This window comes from Panthera onca, chromosome X, assembly GCF_046562875.1.
Source record: "Panthera onca isolate mPanOnc1 chromosome X, mPanOnc1 haplotype 2, whole genome shotgun sequence".
NCBI classification, from domain to species: Eukaryota; Metazoa; Chordata; class Mammalia; order Carnivora; family Felidae; genus Panthera; species Panthera onca.
In genome coordinates, this window is record NC_138357.1 from 42,551,064 (window position 1) to 42,573,436 (window position 22,373).

A 22,373-nucleotide genomic window follows, 5' to 3' on the forward strand; every position below is an offset into this window, starting at 1 on the left:
TGGAAAACCTCCAAAACCATGGAGGTTAAAGAACACCCTACTAACGAATGAGTGGGTCAACCAGGCAATTAGAGAAGAAATTAAAATATACATGGAAACAAACGAAAATGAAAATACAACAATCCAAACGCTTTGGGATGCAGCGAAGGCAGTCCTGAGAGGAAAATACATTGCAATCCAGGCCTATCTCAAGAAACAAGAAAAATCCCAAATACAAAATCTAACAGCACACCTAAAGGAAATAGAAGCAGAACAGCAAAGGCAGCCTAAACCCAGCAGAAGAAGAGAAATAATAAAGATCAGAGCAGAAATAAACAATATAGAATCTAAAAAAACTGTAGAGCAGATCAACGAAACCAAGAGTTGGTTTTTTGAAAAAATAAACAAAATTGACAAACCTCTAGCCAGGCTTCTCAAAAAGAAAAGGGAGATGACCCAAATAGATAAAATCATGAATGAAAATGGAATGATTACAACCAATCCCTCAGAGATACAAACAATTATCAGGGAATACTATGAAAAATTATATGCCAGCAAATTGGACAACCTGGAAGAAATGGACAAATTTCTAAACACCCACACTCTTCCAAAACTCAATCAGGAGGAAACAGAAAGCTTGAACAGACCCATAACCAGCGAAGAAATTGAATCGGTTATCAAAAATCTCCCAACAAATAAGAGTCCAGGACCAGATGGCTTCCCAGGGGAGTTCTACCAGACATTTAAAGCAGAGATAATACCTATCCTTCTCAAGCTATTCCAAGAAATAGAAAGGGAAGGAAAACTTCCAGACTCATTCTATGAAGCCAGTATTACTTTGATTCCTAAACCAGACAGAGACCCAGTAAAAAAAGAGAACTACAGGCCAATATCCCTGATGAATATGGATGCAAAAATTCTTAATAAGATACTAGCAAATCGAATTCAACAGCATATAAAAAGAATTATTCACCATGATCAAGTGGGATTCATTCCTGGGATGCAGGGCTGGTTCAACATTCGCAAATCGATCAACGTGATACATCACATTAACAAAAAAAAAGAGAAGAACCATATGATCCTGTCAATTGATGCAGAAAAGGCCTTTGACAAAATCCAGCACCCTTTCTTAATAAAAACCCTTGAGAAAGTCGGGATAGAAGGAACATACTTAAAGATCATAAAGGCCATTTATGAAAAGCCCACAGCTAACATCATCCTCAACGGGGAAAAACTGAGAGCTTTTTCCCTGAGATCAGGAACACGACAGGGATGCCCACTCTCACCGCTGTTGTTTAATATAGTGCTGGAAGTTCTAGCATCAGCAATCAGACAACAAAAGGAAATCAAAGGCATCCAAATTGGCAAAGATGAAGTCAAGCTTTCGCTTTTTGCAGATGACATGATATTATACATGGAAAATCCGATAGACTCCACCAAAAGTCTGCTAGAACTGATCCATGAATTCAGCAAAGTTGCAGGATACAAAATCAATGTGCAGAAATCAGTTGCATTCTTATACACTAACAATGAAGCAACAGAAAGACAAATGAAGAAACTGATCCCATTCACAATTGCACCAAGAAGCATAAAATACCTAGGAATAAATCTAACCAAAGATGTAAAAGATCTGTATGCTGAAAACTATAGAAAGCTTATGCAGGTAATTGAAGAAGATATAAAGAAATGGAAAGACATTCCCTGCTCATGGATTGGAAGAATAAATATTGTCAAAATGTCAATACTACCCAAAGCTATCTACACATTCAATGCAATCCCAATCAAAATTGCACCAGCATTCTTCTCGAAACTAGAACAAGCAATCCTAAAATTCATATGGAACCACAAAAGGCCCCGAATAGCCAAAGTAATTTTGAAGAAGAAGACCAAAGCAGGAGGCATCACAATCCCAGACTTTAGCCTCTACTACAAAGCTGTCATCATCAAGACAGCATGGTATTGGCATAAAAACAGACACATAGACCAATGGAATAGAATAGAAACCCCAGAACTAGACCCACAAACGTATGGCCAACTCATCTTTGACAAAGCAGGAAAGAACATCCAATGGAAAAAAGACAGTCTCTTTAACAAATGGTGCTGGGAGAACTGGACAGCAACATGCAGAAGGTTGAAACTAGACCACTTTCTCACACCATTCACAAAAATAAACTCAAAATGGATAAAGGACCTGAATGTGAGACAGGAAACCATCAAAACCTTAGAGGAGAAAGCAGGAAAAGACCTCTCTGACCTCAGCCGTAGCAGTCTCTTACTCGGCACATCCCCAAAGGCAAGGGAATTAAAAGCAAAAGTGAATTACTGGGACCTTATGAAGATAAAAAGCTTCTGCACAGCAAAGGAAACAACCAACAAAACTAAAAGGCAACCAACGGAATGGGAAAAGATATTTGCAAATGACACATCGGACAAAGGGCTAGTATCCAAAATCTATAAAGAGCTCATCAAACTCCACACCCGAAAAACAAATAACCCAGTGAAGAAATGGGCAGAAAACATGAATAGACACTTCTCTAAAGAAGACATCCGGATGGCCAACAGGCACATGAAAAGATGTTCAACGTCGCTCCTTATCAGGGAAATACAAATCAAAACCACACTCAGATACCACCTCACGCCAGTCAGAGTGGCCAAAATGAACAAATCAGGAGACTATAGACGCTGGAGAGGATGTGGAGAAACGGGAACCCTCTTGCACTGTTGGTGGGAATGCAAATTGGTGCAGCCGCTCTGGAAAGCAGTGTGGAGGTTCCTCAGAAAATTAGAAATAGACCTACCCTATGACCCAGCAATAGCACTGCTAGGAATTTATCCAAGGGATACAGGAGTACTGATGCATAGGGGCACCTGTACCCCAATGTTTATAGCGGCACTCTCAACCATAGCCAAATTATGGAAAGAGCCTAAATGTCCATCAACTGATGAATGGATAAAGAAATTGTGGTTTATATACACAATGGAATACTACGTGGCAATGAGAAAAAATGAAATATGGCCTTTTGTAGCAACATGGATGGAACTGGAGAGTGTGATGCTAAGTGAAATAAGCCTTACAGAGAAAGACAGATACCATATGGTTTCACTCTTATGTGGATCCTGAGAAACATAAGAGAAACCCATGGGGGAGGGGAAGGAAAAAAAAAAAAAAAAGAGGTTAGAGTGGGAGAGAGCCAAAGCATAAGAGACTGTTAAAAACTGAGAACAAACTGAGGGTTGATGGGGGGTAGGAGGGAGGGCAGGGTGGGTGATGGGTATTGAGGAGGGCACATTTTGGGATGAGCACTGGGTGTTGTATGGAAACCAATTTGACAGTAAATTTCATATATTAAAAAATAAAAAAAAAATAAAAAAAAAATAAAATATCTTTTATGTTTTTAAAATTTATTTATTTTGAGAGAGAAAGTGTGAGCAGGGGAGGGCAGAGAAAGAAAAGAAAGGGAGAATCCCAAGTGGGCTCTGCACTGCAAGCGTGGAGCCTGATGCAGGGTTCGAAATCATGAACCATGAAATCGTGACCTGAGCCAAAGTCGGATGCTTAACTGACTGAGCTATCCAGGTGCCCCAAAGAGAATTCGTTTTCAAAATGAGACGGAATATGATGAGAATGCAGCTACTCATGTGAGAAATGAAGCTTACAGAATTTTAAGGGAAATAAGCCACACACACACAGACACACACACACACAGACACACACAGAGGGAGAGAGTGAGGGAGGGAGGGAAGGAGAGAGACAGAGACAAAGAGAATTCTAATAAAAAGTACTATGTGATCAGGGTACAAAGAGAGCCACACCATGCATATACTCACAGGTGGCTTTGGCTAGAAGAATATATGATACTGGATTTTTAAAAAATGGATAGGATTTTGGCAGAAGAAGGAAAACTGACTGCCTGGAAGACAGCGTTGCTCATGGAACGGCCAGTAGCTCCATTAGGTTGGAGCTGAGCATGCATGACAGGAACAGCAGAGAGAAGCTAGCTAGAAGGGTAGGTTGGAGTCATGTAACAAATGGTTTGGATGATGAAAGGATTAAAGAGGGGGTTAACACCAGAGGTGAAAAACCAATCAGAAGGCTATTGCAAAAGTCTAGGTCAGGGATGAAGGCTTGAACGGGGGGTCACCAGCATTGGCTTGAAGAAGGCACAGTGGGGTAGCCAAGTGGAGATAGCTTTGGAGGCCAAACAGAAAGATATTGTAAGCCATAAATAAAGGCCTAGATAATCAACAAACACTTTCTCACTGTACCAACTTCTAAAGTCTTCTCTCAAAATGGGTGCCAGTTATGATAAAACCATAAAAGAGTAAATGAGAGATTAGCATGGGATACCCTAGTTGACTGAGTCAGGGAGTAAAATGAACATGCAGTCACTTCGGGGGCTTATTTGATTATTGGAAGGACATGCACACAGTGCTGAAGCAGGATGCTGGATGGCAGCAGCAGACAGGACTGCTGGCAGTGTGCTCTCAAATCTGAGACAGTACTATGCCACCACCCTCCTCCCTCCATACCTTCAATAGATCCTTGGATGGTATTTATCTTCACCCTTAGACCAACTGCTCCAAGAAGGTAACATTTGGGCATGAAGTCTCCACAATTTGCAGGATGGTCTCAGCAACAACTTTCATGTCTACATTTCCATTGTTTGGGATTTTTAGAATTATAAAAATGAAGATTAGAAAGGACTTCACTGTCCAGCTGGCAAAATCATTGGAATCCTCTCCATTAAGTTCTCATCAAGTAATCATGTAGTCTGTCTTTGAAAATCCCCAATGATGGAAACCTCATTCCATTTTTGGCTTTTCCTAAATATTATTTTTCTCTAACAACTATTGTGTCACTACACTACTGTGTAACTACTCTTGGTGTCTTTACTAACTTGATCTCATTTAATCCTCCACAATGTCTAATTTTACAGATGAGAAAACTGAGGATCAGAGAAAGTGACTTGTCTAAGGTCACACAGCTGGTGAGTGGCAGAATTGGGATTTGAACTCCTAATTTGATCTGACTCTGATGCTCCCTGTATTATAACTTAGTCTAAGCCAAAATCTGTCTCCCTATAACTTCCAGAGTTATAACATCCCTTTCTGGAAAGAGGGTGGCATCTTTGAAGTAAAATAAAGGTGTAAATCTCCTGGATCTCTTTCATCATCAAAACACTTGAGAAATGCTAAAAAGACTGCCAAAATAAAAGGCAAACAAGGCCACGCAGCAAAGTCTTCTGATAGAGTGCCTATTCTTATGATTCCTCCAAACATGGTAGTCAGTTTTCTGCTGCCTCAGTGCTCACCAATGGGCCTTCTAATCAACAAATGTGATGGCCACTTCCAAGTCCTCATTTTTTATGAACTCCAACTTCTGGAAGTTTTCTTCTCCCTTACAGTCTGAGATACTTCATAATAGCTAGACTGGGTCTTAAAGGAAGAGTGAGAAGAATGCGCTATGCAGAGGAGGAGGTCATATATCCAAATCCCTACTCAATGTCATCACTTACATGCCTAATAGTCAATACAAACATAAAATGTGAAAACTATTCTTATATTACATCGTATACAAAAATTAACTCAAAACCTAATCAAAGACCTAAATGAAAAAGTGAAAACTATGAAACTATTAGAAGAAAATATAGGAGAAAAGCTTCATGACATTGGATTTGGTAACAATTTATTATATATAACACTAAAAGAACCGACAACAAGAAAAATGATAAATTAGACTACATCAGAATTAAAAACTCTTGGACATCAAAGGACTTTCAAGAGATGAAAGGGCAACACCCAGAACAGGAGAAAGTAATTGCAAATCATCAGTGTAGGACACCAAGCTGGTGTTGCAGAATTGCTTGGATATGAGGATCCCCAACCCCAGACCCACACATCTGGTGGCAGAAGCACTGTGAATGTGGTAGTAATATTCTATATTAGTGGAAGAGGAGACAACAGGAGGGAAGACTGGGGCTTCTCTAATACAGTTAGTGTCAATGAGGTGCGATCTTTTCTAGATTGGCCCTGGGTCATGGAAACATGTGGTTTGGGAAGAGAAAGAATGAAAGGTTGGGGGATAAATAACTTTTGACTCCTGGGTGGCCACACGGTTACCGCTAGTTTGGAGCAGCAGCTATGCTGCAATCAGTTACCAATGGAATTTAAAAACAGATCCATCTCTGTATGACTTATTTCACTTAGAGAAGGACAGATACCATGTGTTTTCACTCTTATGTGGATCCTGAGAAACTTAACAGAAGTCCATGGGGGAGGGGAAGAAAAAAAAAGAGGTTAGAGAGGGAAAGCCAAAGCATAAGAGACTCTTAAAAACTGAGAACAGACTGCGGGTTGATGGGGGGTGGGAGGGAAGGGAGGGTGGGTGATGGATATTGAGGAGGGCACCTTTTGGGATGAGCACTGGGTATTGTATAGAAACCAATTTGACAATAAATTTCAGATTAAAAAAAAAAGAAAAAAAAATAGATCCAAATCCTGGGGTTGGTTCACTAGATGCATATAAGGAAATGCAAACTAATAAGCAAAAGGCCAAATATTAATCCCTCGGTTTTTGTTATCTGTGATACTTAAAATGAAATTAAAAGAAGGTACTGGGTCCAATCTTGATGCTAGACCAAGCTCAGATTTCACTTAGTCTGAGCTTTGGCCACTCACCTCAAAGCCAAGAGAAAAATTATGCAAGCACAAAAGAAACTCCCTCTATGATCTCTGGTCATCAAGAAGGTAGTCAATGTGGGGAGAGGACAAAACCAAGAAACTAATGAAACCAGAATAATGTTTGATGGACTCAGGCCCCAGGAGGGAGGGACTCAGGACCCTCTCTAAGAGGGTTCTTGGCTATGCAGGATAAATAATCAAGAACAAGCCATTTAGAGAAAGGGACAAAGATTTATTAGGTCTAGAAGTAAGAAAGGAAATACTTTACAAAGTAGTGGTCTGTCCTCCCAGATGAGGAAGAAGACCCCCACTTGCCTCTATTGAAGGGTTTTATAAGTTTTTAAAATTAGCTAACTGTATAGGGAGGGGCTTTGGGTTTATCATTTATGTTGGGCAGTTAGTTGCTTCATTGTCTTAGGGCTGTGAAATTACCCACAGGGAGCAATTTTAAGAGTGTCCAGGCTTTATGGATTTTACTGCCAGAGGGAGTGGGGTGTTGTGGTCTTCCATGAGTTGGATATTATGACTCATTTTATAACCTGCTGACTTTTAGGGTCAGCCTAAAACCCAAATGGCTTTACTTTGGTCAACTTGCCTCCCAAGTCTCCCTTCCCTTTTACCTCAAGAGCGTGTAGTGTGAAGGAGTTGTTTCATTTTGTGGATCAGTATCATCGGTTTCTTGAGGAACCTTTATTGAAATGGATTATGGCAATGACTAATTCAGGGTCTGTGTCTTTAGCTGTGAATGATGCAGAGTAGAAGTATTAGAGAAAGTTAGTTAGGTTCTAATAGGAGGCCTGGAGACCAGCAAAAATGAGGTCATTGCCTGCTATTGAGAAAGTCAGAGCCCTGTCTTGGCAGCACTCTACATGAAGCTGGATTAAACCAAGATAGCGGGTTCCATGGCAGGAAACTCCTGACCAAATAAGGAATAAAAAGCATGAAACCCTGCTTCCAAGAAATCCCTGTCTCAAATTATTAATATTCCACCCTTTGTTAACAACTGTCAATAAAATATAGAGACCCAAACCCCAAGGGCTTACATCTCTCTCTCTTCTCTCTCTTGCTAGCTCTCATGTCTCTAGAGCATACTTTCATTTTAATAAACTTTCTTGCTTATGTAGGTCACTCATCCACTGTGTTGTGTATGTCCTTGAATTCTTTCTCCCTATAAGACCAAGAGCCTTTGCCTGACATCATTGAGTCAGGCTGGCTCAAGGCCTCAGGGCCCAGAGTTTCCCCAGTTCACCTGGCAATAGAAAAGCATGTTAGGGTTGATGCAGGACCCACACAGCTCACTACTGAACATTTACAGATAGCTATATGTGATTCAGACACAAAGGAGGTTATTCCTAAGGGAACATCGAGTCTGGTGGACTGGATAAAAGGCACTATAAGATCTGTTTACCTTGAGAAAGGTAAGTCTCTCCCTGTGAAAGCCAAGTGGAATATCTCCAGAGGTAGCTGTTGATATGCTCTGTATGCAAGCCATGTGGACAGCCTTTATGATAGCTAGACTATTTTACCCACTGAATATGACAATTACCCATGTCATGGTAAATGCGGTGGTTAAGGGGTCCTCTTTCACATGGGCATGACAAAACACCTTGCTACAAAACTGAGGGACAATTCAGGACTTTATTGAAATTGCTGTCTCAACTTCCCCTCATGGGTCTTCCAGATGCTAGTAAAAATATTAGGTTAGTTAACAAGAGAATAGGGAAGAAGTGAGAGGAGAGTCAAGGGACTTCCCAATAAGGTGGAAAGTTTTAAACAGTTATTATGGAAAAAGGCAAATATTATGGAATAAGGCAAATATTGATAGGAGTGAAACAAACAGGGAAAAAGAAAGGGGAGAGTCACAGGATTTGTCCTGCAGGGTAAAAATGTTTAGATAGTTGAGAAATGGGATGAATAAAATGGACATTGATGGGGTTAAAACCAAGGTTTTTTTTTTTTTTTTTTCAAAACCAAGGTTTTAATATAGCATTACCAAAGGTTGGGAGGGCCAAAGGGCCCCCCTGCTGGTTCCCCAACATTAAAGTGCTCCTAACAAATCTAGTCTATTTATCCCAGTTGGAAAATTTAAAAAGCGTAAAGGCTGAGTTTACAATGAGAAACCTGACCAATAATGTGCTTGTGGCAGTGTTTAGGCATATTAATCAAGTTAAAGATTGACAAAAAGGGCCAGGGGCCCTTGGCTCAAGCTCTCACTGGAGGCCCAAAGCTTTCTACACAAGAATGGATAAAATGATCAGAGGGTGGGAAAGAGATTTCCAGGACTCATTGACATAGGAGCCTCATGTGTTGTGGTGCCAAAATCCATTGGTGAAGCCCAGACACAGGCTACAATTAGACTGAGAGAACATATTATGTCACACAGGGGAATACGTTCCCTGTCAAGTATTGCAAAACCAAAACCTGTTGATGAAGTCCTAATGGGAGCTACAGTTAAGAATATAAGGGTTGGGGCGCCTGGGTGGTTCAGTTGGTTGAGCATGCGACTTCGGCTCAGGTCATGATCTCGCGGTCTGTGAGTTCGAGCCCCGCATCGGGCTCTGTGTTGACAGCTCAGAGCCTGGAGCCTGCTTCAGATTCTGTGTCTCCCTCTCTCTCTGCCCCACCCCTGCTCATGTTCTGTCTCTCTCTTTCTCAGAAATAAATAAAAAATTTAAAAAAATTAAAAAAAGAATATAAGGGTTAATGGAATCAAGGTAAAAGTTTGTAGAAGAATTGGTATGTTTGAACAGGATTTATATGAAGAGGTTGTCTCTTTTATCTGATTGCATTATGGGGATGGACACTGTATCTGACTGGGGAACACTTCTCCATCTAGTATTCTAAGACAAAAGGCATGCAGATCCATCTTTCAAGCAATGCTAACTGGACATGCTAAATGTAAACTAGTAAGACTGCCTGAGTCTACACAGTATGGAATAGAAGCTAGAGTGCTGGTGGGGACAAGTTCTCTATGACATATGGCAACACAGGCTGTGCTCTGTACAGTTCCAGGGGCTACCATTTATCATTTGTACAGGACCCCTGATTCTTACCCCCTGGAATCAAGAGAGAGGCAGGGGTAACTAGAGGGAAGCCATCAGAAGCCCCAGTGAAGGATAGTGTAGACAGTAGCAGCTAGGACTTCAGTGTAGTAGTAGAGGTCTATCCATTAGTGCATTAATACCTCCCTCAGTAGTGTCTGTTTCCTGTGCTTATTCCCCTCTGTTACACAGAGTTTCTGAAGAATGTTAAGTTTGTAAATGTTAGTCTGGCTTGCTGAGCGTGGAACCTGCTTAAGATTCTCTGTCTCTCTTCCTCTGCCCCTCTCTCCAGCTCCTGTTCTCTCTCTCTCTCTCTCTCTCTCTCTCTTGCTCTCGCTCTCGCTCTCACTCTACCTCTCTAAGATAAAAAAGGGGGGTGCATAAAAAGACACATTCCACAGTTAGACCATGAGAACTGATGACCCCTGATGGCTAGAAGTGGTAGTGACAACAGTTCTTCCAGATGGACAAGGAGAAACATGTCAGGGTTGAGGAAATGAGCCAGAAGTTGGGACACACAGGGATTCCCTTCTGTCAGGGTTGTTCCATTAACAAATAGGCATTATTACCACTTCCATGTTTCATACAATAAAACAGATTCAGAGGCTGTGGCATTAGATCTTCAGATTTGTAGTCCATTACCCTTTGTAGTAAACTATGCTACAAGTCCCTGAGATAAATACCTTAGATGTAGTGGAGTATTTTGCCTGTTCCCACCCTTCAATGGAAAGGGAGGGATATACTGCTGGAAGATGATATATATGTTAAAAAGCAGGTTTCTGCGGACTTTGGGGAGAGAGCTGTGACCTACACAAATTGTGAATGTCCAGCAAAAGTGAAGAGAAACCAGAAAAAATAGAATAAAAAATCCAGCAATCTCTCCCTTTGTGACACTTGGTCAAAATTGTTGGTGCATACTGCATTCTATAAATGAAGACAGGTTAGTGTTTTTACTGTTGGATAGCTTTCTAATTGGCTTGGGATTAGGCAATGGAAAAGGCTTTCCTGCCTGCCTAATATCTTCTCTGGGAGAAACAATATTCTGTGGGAGTTTGAGGGGTCTTTGTGGGTACATAAGAATGCTTGTTCCTCGGGGCAGCTGGGTGGCTCAGTTAAGTGTCTGACTTTAGGTCAGGTCATGATCTCACAGTTCGTGAGTTCGAGACCCACATTGGGCTCTGTGCTGACAGCTCAGAGCCTGGAGCCTGCTTCAGATTCTGTGTCTCCCCCTCTCTCTGCCCCTCCCTGCTCTCTCTCTCTCTCTCTCTCTCTCTCTCAAAAATAAGCATTAAAAATTTAAAAAGAATGCATGTTCCTCAACAAAATCAATGAATGAAGTATTTTGAACAAAATATTTGAAATTCTTCTTAAAAAATTCATAAACAGTTGTTTTTAGCTTAGATTTTGTCTGGAAATGTCAGAAATTCAGTGGGCCACAGAAACTCTGATGGAAACAGCTTTCCATATGGAGCAGAATTGCCTCTATCACATTCCTGACAACTAGCTATTCATTAGTTGTGTGAACAGCTGTAGTAACAAGTAGTCCATTGCACTTTTAGGTCTATTACAAATATAAACCCCTGGACAAATTCTATGCAGGTTGAGCATAGGTAGTCCAGTGAGTGAATGCATATGGTCAAGGCTAAAGGTTGTAATAAAACACCTTGGGAACCCAAAATTGTTCATTTTATATACTTTTCCTCAGAAACAGTGAAAGTTGGATGGGGAAGATGAGTAGAAAGAAGAATTTCTACATAAATTCACTTTTATTATGCTTTCTCTTGGAAAGTCATATAAAAGCACATTTCTCCATTCTTGGAGCTCAGTTGCTACTGGCATTTTATTTCTGTATTAGTCAGGGTTCTTCAGAGTAACAACCAATAGAATATATATGTATGTATATATGTATGTTATGTAGGTAGGTAGGTAGGTAAGTAGGTAGGTATTGAGGTATGTGTTTATTTGTTATAGGAATTGGCTTACGTGGTTATGGAGGTCAAGAAACCCTGAGATCTGCTGTCTGCAAGCTGGAGAACCAGGAAAGCTCGGGCATAATTTCGTCAGAGTCCAAAGGCCTGAGAATCAAGGGGCTGATGGTGTAAGTCCCAGTCGGGGTCTGCAAGTTGGAGAACCAGAAGCATCAGTCTGAAGGCAGAAGAAGATGGATGTTTAAGCTTAAGCTGAGAGAATGAATTTACTCTTTGTCCACCTTTTCCTTCTATTCAGGCCCTCAGTGCATTGGGTGATGCCCCCCTGTATTGGTGAGGGCCATCTTCGTTATTCCGTCTATTGATTCAAATGCCAATCTTTCCCAGAGTCACTCTCATAGACATGGATATAATGTTTTGCCAGCTATCTGGATATCCCTTAGCCCAGGCCAGTTGACATATAAAATTAACCATCACAATTTCTATGGAGAATATTTATTTTTTTTATAGCCCATGAGATAAGGGACATGTACATATACGATGATGGCCTTACATGTATGAAGAGAAAACTGGGAACAGCTCCTAGGAGTCAGGTTGCTCCAACAAATAGATTGGTTAACAAATGAATTTAATTAATTAGAATGAAATGGATAATACCTTGATAAAATAGTCCTTCATGGTAAGTTTGAGAAAAAGACATTCTAAAGGCCAGAATCTAAAGGCTCATCTGCTTGTCTCAATCTGTTCTGTTCCTGCCTAATGTTAAGACTCATTATCTCTATGTTTATGGCCTTGATGATGATGATGGTTTCACAGGTATATACCTATTGCCAAGCTCATTGAATTGTATACAATAAATGTGTACAACTTTTTACATGTCAAAAAAAGACTTCATTGTCTCTAATTTGGATCATTAACATAGTCTTCTTTGTTCTTGTTTTTTTTTCCACTTTCACTATGATGTGTATAGGTGTGGATTTCTTTTTATTTATCCTGCATAGGATTCAAGGGGCTTCTAGAATCCTTGGAGTATTGCCTTTCATCTGCTCTGGAAAATTTTTTGCCATCATCTTCCCCATTTCTCTTTCCTGTCCTTCTGAGACTCAACTGTACTATAGACCTTCTCACTCTATTCATTGTGTCTCTTATCATATATTTTCTTTTTTTTCCCTATAATTTGTTTCACTAGAAGGAATTCTGGATGATTTCTTCTTATCTACCTTTCAACTTATTAATTCTCTCTTAAGGGAGTGGCATGATATAAAGTGCTAAATGGGAAAAACCTACAGCCAAGAACACTATCTGGCAAGGCTATCATTCAGAAAAGAGAGATAATGAGTTTCCCAGAGAAACAAAAACTGAAGCAGTTCACGACCACTAACCCAGCCCTGCAAGAAATATTAAAAGGGTCACTTTAAGTGGAAAGGAGAGAGCAAAAGTGACAGTATAAAGGTATGAAACACAAAAGCAGTAAAAATGAATATTTCTATAAAAAAATCACTTAAGGTACTCACAAAAAAAGATATAAAATATAATAACATATACCTAACAGGTAGAGATGAGAAAAGAATGGGTTCAAACTTAAATGACCATCAAGTTAACATAGACTGCTATATGCAGAAGAGGTTATATACAAGCCTAATGTTAACCATATATCAAACCACTAATAAATATACAAAGAATAAAGAGAAAGAAATCCAAATATATCACTAAAGAAAATTAACAAAACATGAAAGAGAAAAAGATGAGAAAGTATCAGAGAAAATCTTCAGAAACAACCACAAAAACAAATAAAAATGATAATAAATATGCAACTATCAATAGTTACTTTGAATGTAAATGGACTAAACCCTCCAACCAAAATACACATGGTGACAGAATGGATAAAAAACAAGACCCATCTATATGCTGCCTACAGGAGACTCATTTCAGACCTAGACACCTGTAGATTGAAAGTGAAGGTATGGAGAAACATCTATAATGAAAATGGATGTCAAAAGAAAGTTGGAGTAGCAATACTTAGATCAGACAAAAAGACTTTAAAGAAAGTTTGTAACAAGAGACAAAGAAGGACACTATATAATCATAGAGGGGACAATCCAACAAGAAGGTATAACATTTCTAGATATTCATGCATCCAACATAGGAGCACCCAAATACATAAAACAGTAACAAACATAAAGGAACTAATCAATAATAATTCAATAATAGTACGGGACTTTAACACCCCACTTACAGCAATGCACAGATCATCTAAACAGAAAATCAACAAGGAAACTGGCCTTGAATGACACACTGGAACAGATGGACTTAACAGATGTATTCAGAACATTCCATCCTAAAACAGCAGAGTACACACTCTTTTCAAGTGCACATAGAACATTCTCTAGAATAGATCACATATTAGGCCACAAAACAAGCCTCAACAAATTCAAGAAGATCAAAGTCATACCATGCATTTTTTTGACCACAACACTATGAAACTAGAAATCAGCCACAAGAAAAAATCTGGAAAACCATAAATACATGGAGGTTAAATAACATGTTACTAAACAATGAATAGGTCAATCAGGAAATAAAAGGATAAATTAAAAAGTACATGGAAACAAATGAAAATGAAAACACAATGGTCAAAACCTTTGGGATGCAGCAAAAGCAGCCCAAAGAGGAAAGGATATAGTAATACAGGCCTATTTCAAGAAGCAAGAAAAACTCAAATAAAAAATGTAACCTTATACTTAAAGAAGCTAGAAAAAGAACAACAAACAAAAACCTAAAACCAGCAGAAGGAAAGGAATAATAAAAAATAGAGCAGAAATAAATGATCTAAAAAGTAAAAAAAAAAAAAAAAAGTAGAAAAGATCAATGAAACCAGGATCTGTTTCTTTGAAAAAATCAATAAAATTGAGGGGCACCTGGGTGGTTCAGTAGGTTAAGCATCCAACTCTTGATCTCACTTGAGGTCACCATCTCATGGTTCATGAGATTGAGTCCTGCGTTGGACTCTGCGCTGAACAGTGCAGAGCCTGCTTGGGATTCTCTCTCTCTGCCCCTCCTGCTCTCTCTCTCTCTCAAAATAAATGAATACAATTTTTAAAAAATCAATAAAACTTAGCCAGACTTACCAAGAAAAAAAGAGAAAGGACTCAAATAAATGAAATCACAAAGGAGAGAGGAGAAATGACAACAACATCACAGAAGTGCAAATAATTATAAGAAAATATTATGAAAAATTATTTGCCAACAAATTGCACAACCTAGAAGAAATGGATAAATTCCTTAAAATAAACTACCAAAACTGAAACAGGAAGAAATAGAAAATTAGAACAGAGTAATTGGCAGCAATGAAATTGAATCAGTAATCAAAAAACACCCAACAAACAAAAGTTCAGGACCAAATGGCTTCACAGGCAAATTCTACCAAACATTTAAAGAAGAGTTAATACTTATTCTTCTCAAATTATATTTAAAAAAAAGGAAAGGAAGGAAATCCTCCAAACTCATTCTATATGCCAGCATTACCCTGATACCAAAATCAGATAAAGACACCACTAAAAAAACAGAACTACTGGCCAATATCCTTGATGAACATAGATGCAAAAATCCTCAACAAAATATTGGCAAGCCAAATCCAACAATACATTTAAAAAAATCATTCACCACGATCAAGTGTGATTTATTCCTGGATTGCAACAGTAGTTAAATATTGGCAAATCAATGTGATACATCACATCAATAAGAGAGAGGCTAAGAACCATATATGGTTATTTTAACAAACACAGAGAAAGCATTTGACAAAGTACAACATCCATTCATGATAAAAACCCTCTGAAAATTAGGTCTAGAGGGAACATACCTCAACATAATAAAGGCTGTATGTGAAAAACCCACAGCTAACATCATCCTAAATGGGCAAAAACTGAGAGATTTTCCTCTATGGTCTGGTACAAGATAAGAATGTCCATTCTCACCACGTTATTTAATATACTACTGGAAGTCCTAGCCACAGCAACCAGACAACAAAAAGAAATAAAAAGCATCCAAATTGTCAAGGAAGAAGTAGAACTTTCACTATTTTCAGGTGACATGATACTATATACAGAAAACCTGAAAGACTTTGCCAAAAACCTGCTAGAACTGATAAACAAACTCAGTAAATTCACAGGATGCAAAAATCAATGTACAGAAATATGTTGCATTTCTATACACCAATAATTAAACCGCAGAAAGATAAGTTAAGAAAACAATCTCATTTACAATTGTACCAAAAATAAGATATCTAGGAATAAACCTAACCAAAGAGGTGAAAGACCTGTACGCTGCAAACTTATAAAACATTGATGAAAGAAACTGAAGAAGACACAAATAAATGGAAAGATATTCCATGTTTATGGATTGGAAGAACAAATATTGTTAAAACGTCTATACTACCCAAATAAACCTACATATTTAATGCAATCCTTATCACGATAACAACATTTTTCACAGAACTAGAACAATTAAAATTGATATAGAACCATAAAAACCTGAATAGCCAAAGCAATCTTGAAAAAGAAGAGCAAAGCTGGAGGCATCCCAATTCTGGATTTCAAGTTATATTACAAAGCTGTAGTAATCAAAACAGTATGCTACTGGCACAAAGATAGGCACATAGGTCAATGGAACAGGACAGAAAACCCAGAAATAAACCCACAAATTTATGGGTCAATTAATGTTCAACAAAGCAGGAAAGACTATCCAATGGGAAAAAGACAATCTCTTCAACAAATAGTGTTGAGAAAACTGGACAGCTACATGCAAAAGAATGAAACTGGACTTCTTTCTTACACTGTTCACAAAAATAAATTCAAAGTTGATTAAAGACCTAAATGTAAGAACTGGAAACATAAAAATCCTAGAACACAGGCAGTAACTTCTTTGACATCAGCCACAGCAACTTTTTCCAGATAGGTCTCTGGAGGCAAGAGAAACAAACGTAAAAAGAAACTATTAGGATTATATCAAAATAAAAAGCTTCTGCACAGCAAAGTTAATCAACAAAAGGCAACCCAGTAATGGGAGATGACATTTGCAAATTACATATCTGATAAAGGGTTAATATCCAAAATATGTGAAGAACTTACACAACTCAACATCCAAAAAACAAATAATCCAATTATAAAATGGGCAGAAGATTTCTCCAAAGACATACAAATGGCCAACAGACACATGAAAAGATTCTTATCATCACTTACATCAGGGAAATGCAAATCAAAACTACAATGAGATATCACCTCATCCCTGTCAGAATGGCTAAAATCAACAACACAAGAAACAATAGGTATTGATGAGGATGTGAAAAAAGGGGAACCCTCTTCCACTGCTGGTGGGAATGCAAACTGGTGCCGCCACTCTGGAAAACAGTATGGAAGTTCCTCAAAAAGTTTAAAATAGAAGTACCCTATGATCCATGAATTGTACTACTGGATATTTACCCAAAAAATACAAAACACTAATTCAAAGGGATACGTGCACCTCTGTTTATAGCAGCGTTATTTATAATAGCTAAATTATGGAAGCAGCCCAAATGTCCATCGACTGAGGAATGGATAAAGAAGATGTGGTATGTATACACACACACAAACAAACACACACACAAAAATGGAATGTTACACAGCCATAAAAAGAATGAAATCCTGTCATTTGCAATGACATGGATGGAAGTAGAGAGAATTATGCTAAGCAAAAGAAGTCAGTCAGAGAAAGAGAAATACCATGATTTCATTCATACGTAGATTTCAAGAAACAAAACAAAGGAGTAAAGGGGGAAAAAGGGAGAGGGAGAGAGGAAGAGGGAGAGGGAGAGAGGGGGAGAGGGAGAGGAAGGGGGAGAGGGAGAGGAAGGGGGAGAGAAAGAGAAGGGGGAGAGAAAGAGGGAGGGGGAGAAAAAGAGGGAGGGGGGAGGGAGGGGGAGAGGGAGAGGGAGGGAGGGGGAAAGAGGGGGAGGGAGGGAGAGAGAGGCAAAGAAACAGACTCTTAACTCTAGAGAACTGATGGTTACCAGAGGAGATGGGGGGGGGGGATTAAACAGGTGATGGGAATTAAGGAGGGCACTTGTGATGAGCACCAGGTGTTGTGTGGAATTGCTGAATCACTATATTGTACACCTGCAAGTAATATTACTTGCAGTTCACCAACTGGAATTAAAACAAAAGCTTAAAAAATAATTCTCTTAAGTTTATTTTTCATTATACCTATCATTGTCTAACAGCTGTGTTTATTAATCTGTTAAACACATGCACTGAACTCTCAATCTTTATATTTTTTAGTTCTAGATGTCCTATTTGATTATTTTTCAAATTGACTGTCACTTTTTATGATTTTTTTTGTTCCCTGCAGCTATTTTAAAGCATATTTAAAAAAATTTTTTAACATTGTTTTGAGAGACAGAGACAGTGGGTGAGTGGGGGAGGGGCAGGGAGAGAGGGAGACACAGAATCTGAAGCAGGCTCCAGGCTCTGAGCTGTCAGCACAGAGCCCGACTCGGGGTTGAACCCACGAACCGTGAGAACATGACCTGAGCCAAAGTCGGATGCTTAACTGACTGAGCCACCCAGGCGCCCCATTAAAGCTTATTTTTTATTTTTTTGAACTATAGTAAACCATAGTCATTATAGTCTGTGTGTCATAATTTCGATATCTGAAGTCTCTCTGAATTTTTGTCTATTTTTTCTTCCAGTTGTCACAATGATTTTTTTTCTTTGAGTGCCTACTTATTTTTAACTACATGCTGATATATTATAGAAAAATTATTTGTGAGACAGATTTCAGACCTAGAAGACAAAACCTTTCTGTGGAGAGTATTTTCACTTGCTCTTGTCAAATGCCTGGCAACAGTACCTGTCCAAGACTACTTTAATCCAGGTTCAGGAAAGAGAGTTCTTTGGATCACCTTGGTGATGGGTATCTAGGCTGCAAGCCCAAATGTCTGGCAACAGTGCTTGTCCAAGATTTCTTTGTTGTATTTATTTATTTTTTAGACACACATGTGCGTACACACATGCACACTTGAGCAGGGGAGAGGCAGAGAGAGAGAATCCAAAGCTGGCTCTGCACTGACAGTAGCAAGCCCCTGGCAGGGCTTGAACTCACAAACTGTGAGAACATAACCTGAGCCAAAGTCAGATGCTTAACTGAGTGAGCCACCAAGGTGCCCCTGACCAAGACTCCTTTAATCCAACTTCAGGGATTGGGAGTTCCTTGGATCACCCTGCTGATGGGTATCTAGGCTACAAGTCCTTGCAAGAGCTTGTTACTTCTGATTCATTGTTATCCTGGAGGGTAGCCACTTAGTTTCAGCTTAAAGTGGCTGAGTGGCTTATTAGATCTACTCATTTGGGAAGTGGGTTTCAACTTCTTGTCCCCTTTGCCCATAAGGTCATGAAAACCACAGCTCAGTTTCACAATACTTCTTTTGGATTCAGCAAATTCCCTTGGGCAAAAGTGGATTATAGTGCTGGGCTTTTCTATCCAGGTCCTTGTCTTCTTCTAGATTTTAGCCTCATCATTTCTTAGCTCTTAGTGAAGGTAATTACTTTTCATGTTTTATCTAGTTTTTTTTTTTTTAGTTGTCCTTATTTGGGATGATTAGTCCAAATTACTCAGTCTGCCATTACCAGAAGCAGAGGTATACAATATTCTCCTAACTGCTCTCCTCCCCAGTCTCATCCTTCCAGTTTCTCCTTCTCCCTCACAGAGGTACTGAATGTTTCTTCCTCATTGTATCATTTCCCCTGCACGAATCCATCAAAAGCTTACTGTTGAATGTACAACAGAAATCAAATTCTTTAGTTTGGACAATCAGATCTAAAACTCTTTTTTTTGCTGTACTTATTCACTGAATAGGTATTTACTGTGTGACCCTCACTAGGCCAGGTGCTACCTATTCTTTTTATTCTTACCTCTTTTACCTCTTGTCTTACCTCCCAACTCACATTACACTCCAGCCAAAATGGAATACTCTCTGTAATGTGGCAGAGCTGGGTCAGAACACAGATGGGTTAACGCCTAGGTCAGTATACCATGATCCTGTATTCAGGTTTAAGTCCATTAAACCTGGATATTTATGTATATTCTAATAAATTAACTATACAAAAGCTGAACACATACAAATTATACTGGCTTTTATAGATTTCTTGTTGACTTTGGGGGTATTTGTCATGGGAGTCTGGGATGTAAGCTCTGGGAGTAAACTATTGCCATCAAGTTTTTAGCAATCACTATAGTCACAAGGACACCTAGGGAGAAAATAATTCAGGCTTGCTTTGACAAATGTGGGACGGATGCCAGGGTGCTAAGAACAACCTGCTTGCAAACAAATTTACTCCCACCTGCTGGTGGTTGACTGAAATACCAGTCAAAACCAATTTATCACTGGAAAAACAAAAACAAAAACAAAAACCAGTTCTGGAACTAGGCCATTCTGGAAACAAGATTCTAGTTTTGGCCTCTGCCATGTAACCTTGGGCCAATTCCTCTTCCTTCTCTAGGCTTCAGTGTCCCCACATGTACAATTCAGGTGCTTGGGCAAAATTACCTGGAATGGCCTTTCTGTCTTTGATAAGCAAGGACTGTCTCCAAGGATGCCTGAGTGACCAGGGACAAGGGATGAAGGATTAAGGGCAGTAGCGGTAGGCTTGACTGACCCACTCCTGTATGTAATGGTTAGTGATATATGGATACTCCCACTTTTTTTTTTTTCTAATCTTGCACTGGTGGGAAGGAAGCATTTGCTGCAATGGAAGGAAAAAAAAGGTACTAGGGAAAAGAGGGGAAAGGAAGGTGCTAGGGTGCTCTGCTGCTTGTAAGAAGGCAGAAAATGATGAGATATATTTTAAAAGTGATTTTAAAATGGTAAAAAAAAATAGATGGGTGGTTGTTGAGGTGGGGTAATGAGTTAAATCTTTAGCTGTGCAAAACACTCAGCTACCCCCAGGAGTTCCAAACAGAAGATTTGCAATATGCTGGGTACAAGCAGTCCCAACTCATTTACCAGATACTCAAGGAAAGACAAAGGGAACAATGTTTCTGTTTGAATGTCCTAAATTTTTTTTTTACATTTATTTATTTTTGAGAGACAGAGCACAAGTGGGGAAGGGGCAGAGAGAGACAGGGACACAGAATCCAAAGCAGACTCCAGGCTCTGAGCTGTCAGCACACAGTCCGACGTGGGGCTTGAACTCACAAACCGTGAGATCATGACCTGAGCCCAAGTCAGACACTTAATCGACTGAGCCACCCAGGCGCCCCTCTGTTTGAATGTTATAGTTAACCAAAAGCGAACTTGAAATCTGTTTTGATTTTTTCACTTTTACTTTTTTCTTTAATATTGTTTTGTTTTTGAGAGAGAACACGAGCGTAAGCAGGGCAGGGGCAGAGAGAAGGGGACAGATGCAGAGAACAGAGGACAAGGACACAAAGCAGGCTCTGTGTTGACAGCAGCGAGCCTGACTGCCTGACGTGGGGCTCAAACTCAGGGAACTGTGAGATCATGATCTGAACTGAAGTCGGAGGCTCAACTGACTGAGCCACCCAGGCGCCCCTGATTTTAACACTTTTAAATGGCATGCCATCACTGAGTTCTATTTGTTGACTGCCTGTCTGGCTTATGTGCTCTAAAGAGGCCTCTTTCTAAACTTGTTTCATTTTTTTTAAGCTTTTTATTTTTTAACGTTTATGTATTTATTTTTGAGAGAGAGAGAGAGAGAGAGAGAGAGAGAGGGAGAGAGAGAGAGCATGAGTGGGAGAGGAGCAGAGAGAGAGAGACACACAGAATCTGAAGCAGGCTCCAGGCTCTGAAGAGGTTAGTACAGAGCCCAACGCAGGGCTTGAACTCATGGACCCCGAGATGATGACCTGAGCCAAAGTCGGATGCTTAACCGACTAAGCCACCCAGGCGCCCCTTTAAAGTTTTTTTAATATTTATGAGAGAAAGAGAAAGAGAGAGAGAGAGAGAGAGAGAGAACAAGAAGGGGGAGGGGCAGAGAGAGAAAGAGAGACAGAATCGAAGCGGCCTCCAAGCTCTGAGCTGTCAGCACAGAGCCAGATGTGGGGCTCTAACCCATGTACCACGAGATCATGACCTGAGTGGAAGATGGACACTTAAAAGACTGAGACACCCAGGCGTCCCAAAACTTGCTTCATCTTGGAGATGGGAAGGACAGAGGGTAATGAGTGGAGGCATTTCCTCATTCTCTGATATCCTTCTATCCCACAGGACTATGTTCAGGGTAGTGGAAAAAATAGATGCCCTCTAGACAAAATGCCAGGCTTTTCCATATGATGGGGCCAGAATGCTGGAACAGTAGAATGGCCTGCTCTCTAGGGGCTAACTCCCTTAAAGATACACTTACCTTTACCTTCTTTTCCCCTTCTATGGTGTCAGCCAAGAACACTCCAACTCTGCATCCTCTAGTTGGGGGGTGGTGGTGAGGAGTAAAACAAAGGCAAGAGAAATGTAGCTTAAATTAAATCTTACAGTTTGCAGCCCACTGATAGATATCTGAAACATGCAGAGAGTGACCTTCCTTGAGGAATGCGTGGCTGCCTTACTTCCTTAATGTTTGTGTTTTGTTAAAAACTAAAAGTAACCTTATCTTAACAGCTAGTCCTCAAGGTCCTGAAAGCCTTGCTTCCAAATTCCTTAGAAACTTACTTTATCTCTATCTCCCTCCCTCCACAAACTTAAAAATATATAATCAGTCAC

The 22,373-nt window shown here is 39.6% G+C and overlaps 2 pseudogenes across 4 annotated transcripts in view; one reads left to right on the forward strand and one right to left on the reverse strand.

The window, feature by feature from the left end:
- Positions 1–22,373, reverse strand: part of LOC145713608 (small ubiquitin-related modifier 2 pseudogene) — a 158,318-nt pseudogene that overhangs the window by 134,827 nt on the left and 1,118 nt on the right. For 2 of the 4 annotated variants that reach the window (XR_014136648.1, XR_014136650.1), the window contains exons 2-3: positions 22,021–22,078; positions 11,685–11,817 (exon numbers count right to left, since the gene is read on the reverse strand). The product of XR_014136648.1 is annotated as a small ubiquitin-related modifier 2 pseudogene, transcript variant X1 (transcript). The remainder of the gene's footprint in view (positions 1–11,684; positions 11,818–22,020; positions 22,079–22,373) is intronic. The other 2 variants (XR_014136649.1, XR_014136651.1) reach the window with 1 other exon arrangement.
- Positions 1–22,373, forward strand: part of LOC145713732 (mesoderm-specific transcript homolog protein-like) — a 189,487-nt pseudogene that overhangs the window by 54,950 nt on the left and 112,164 nt on the right.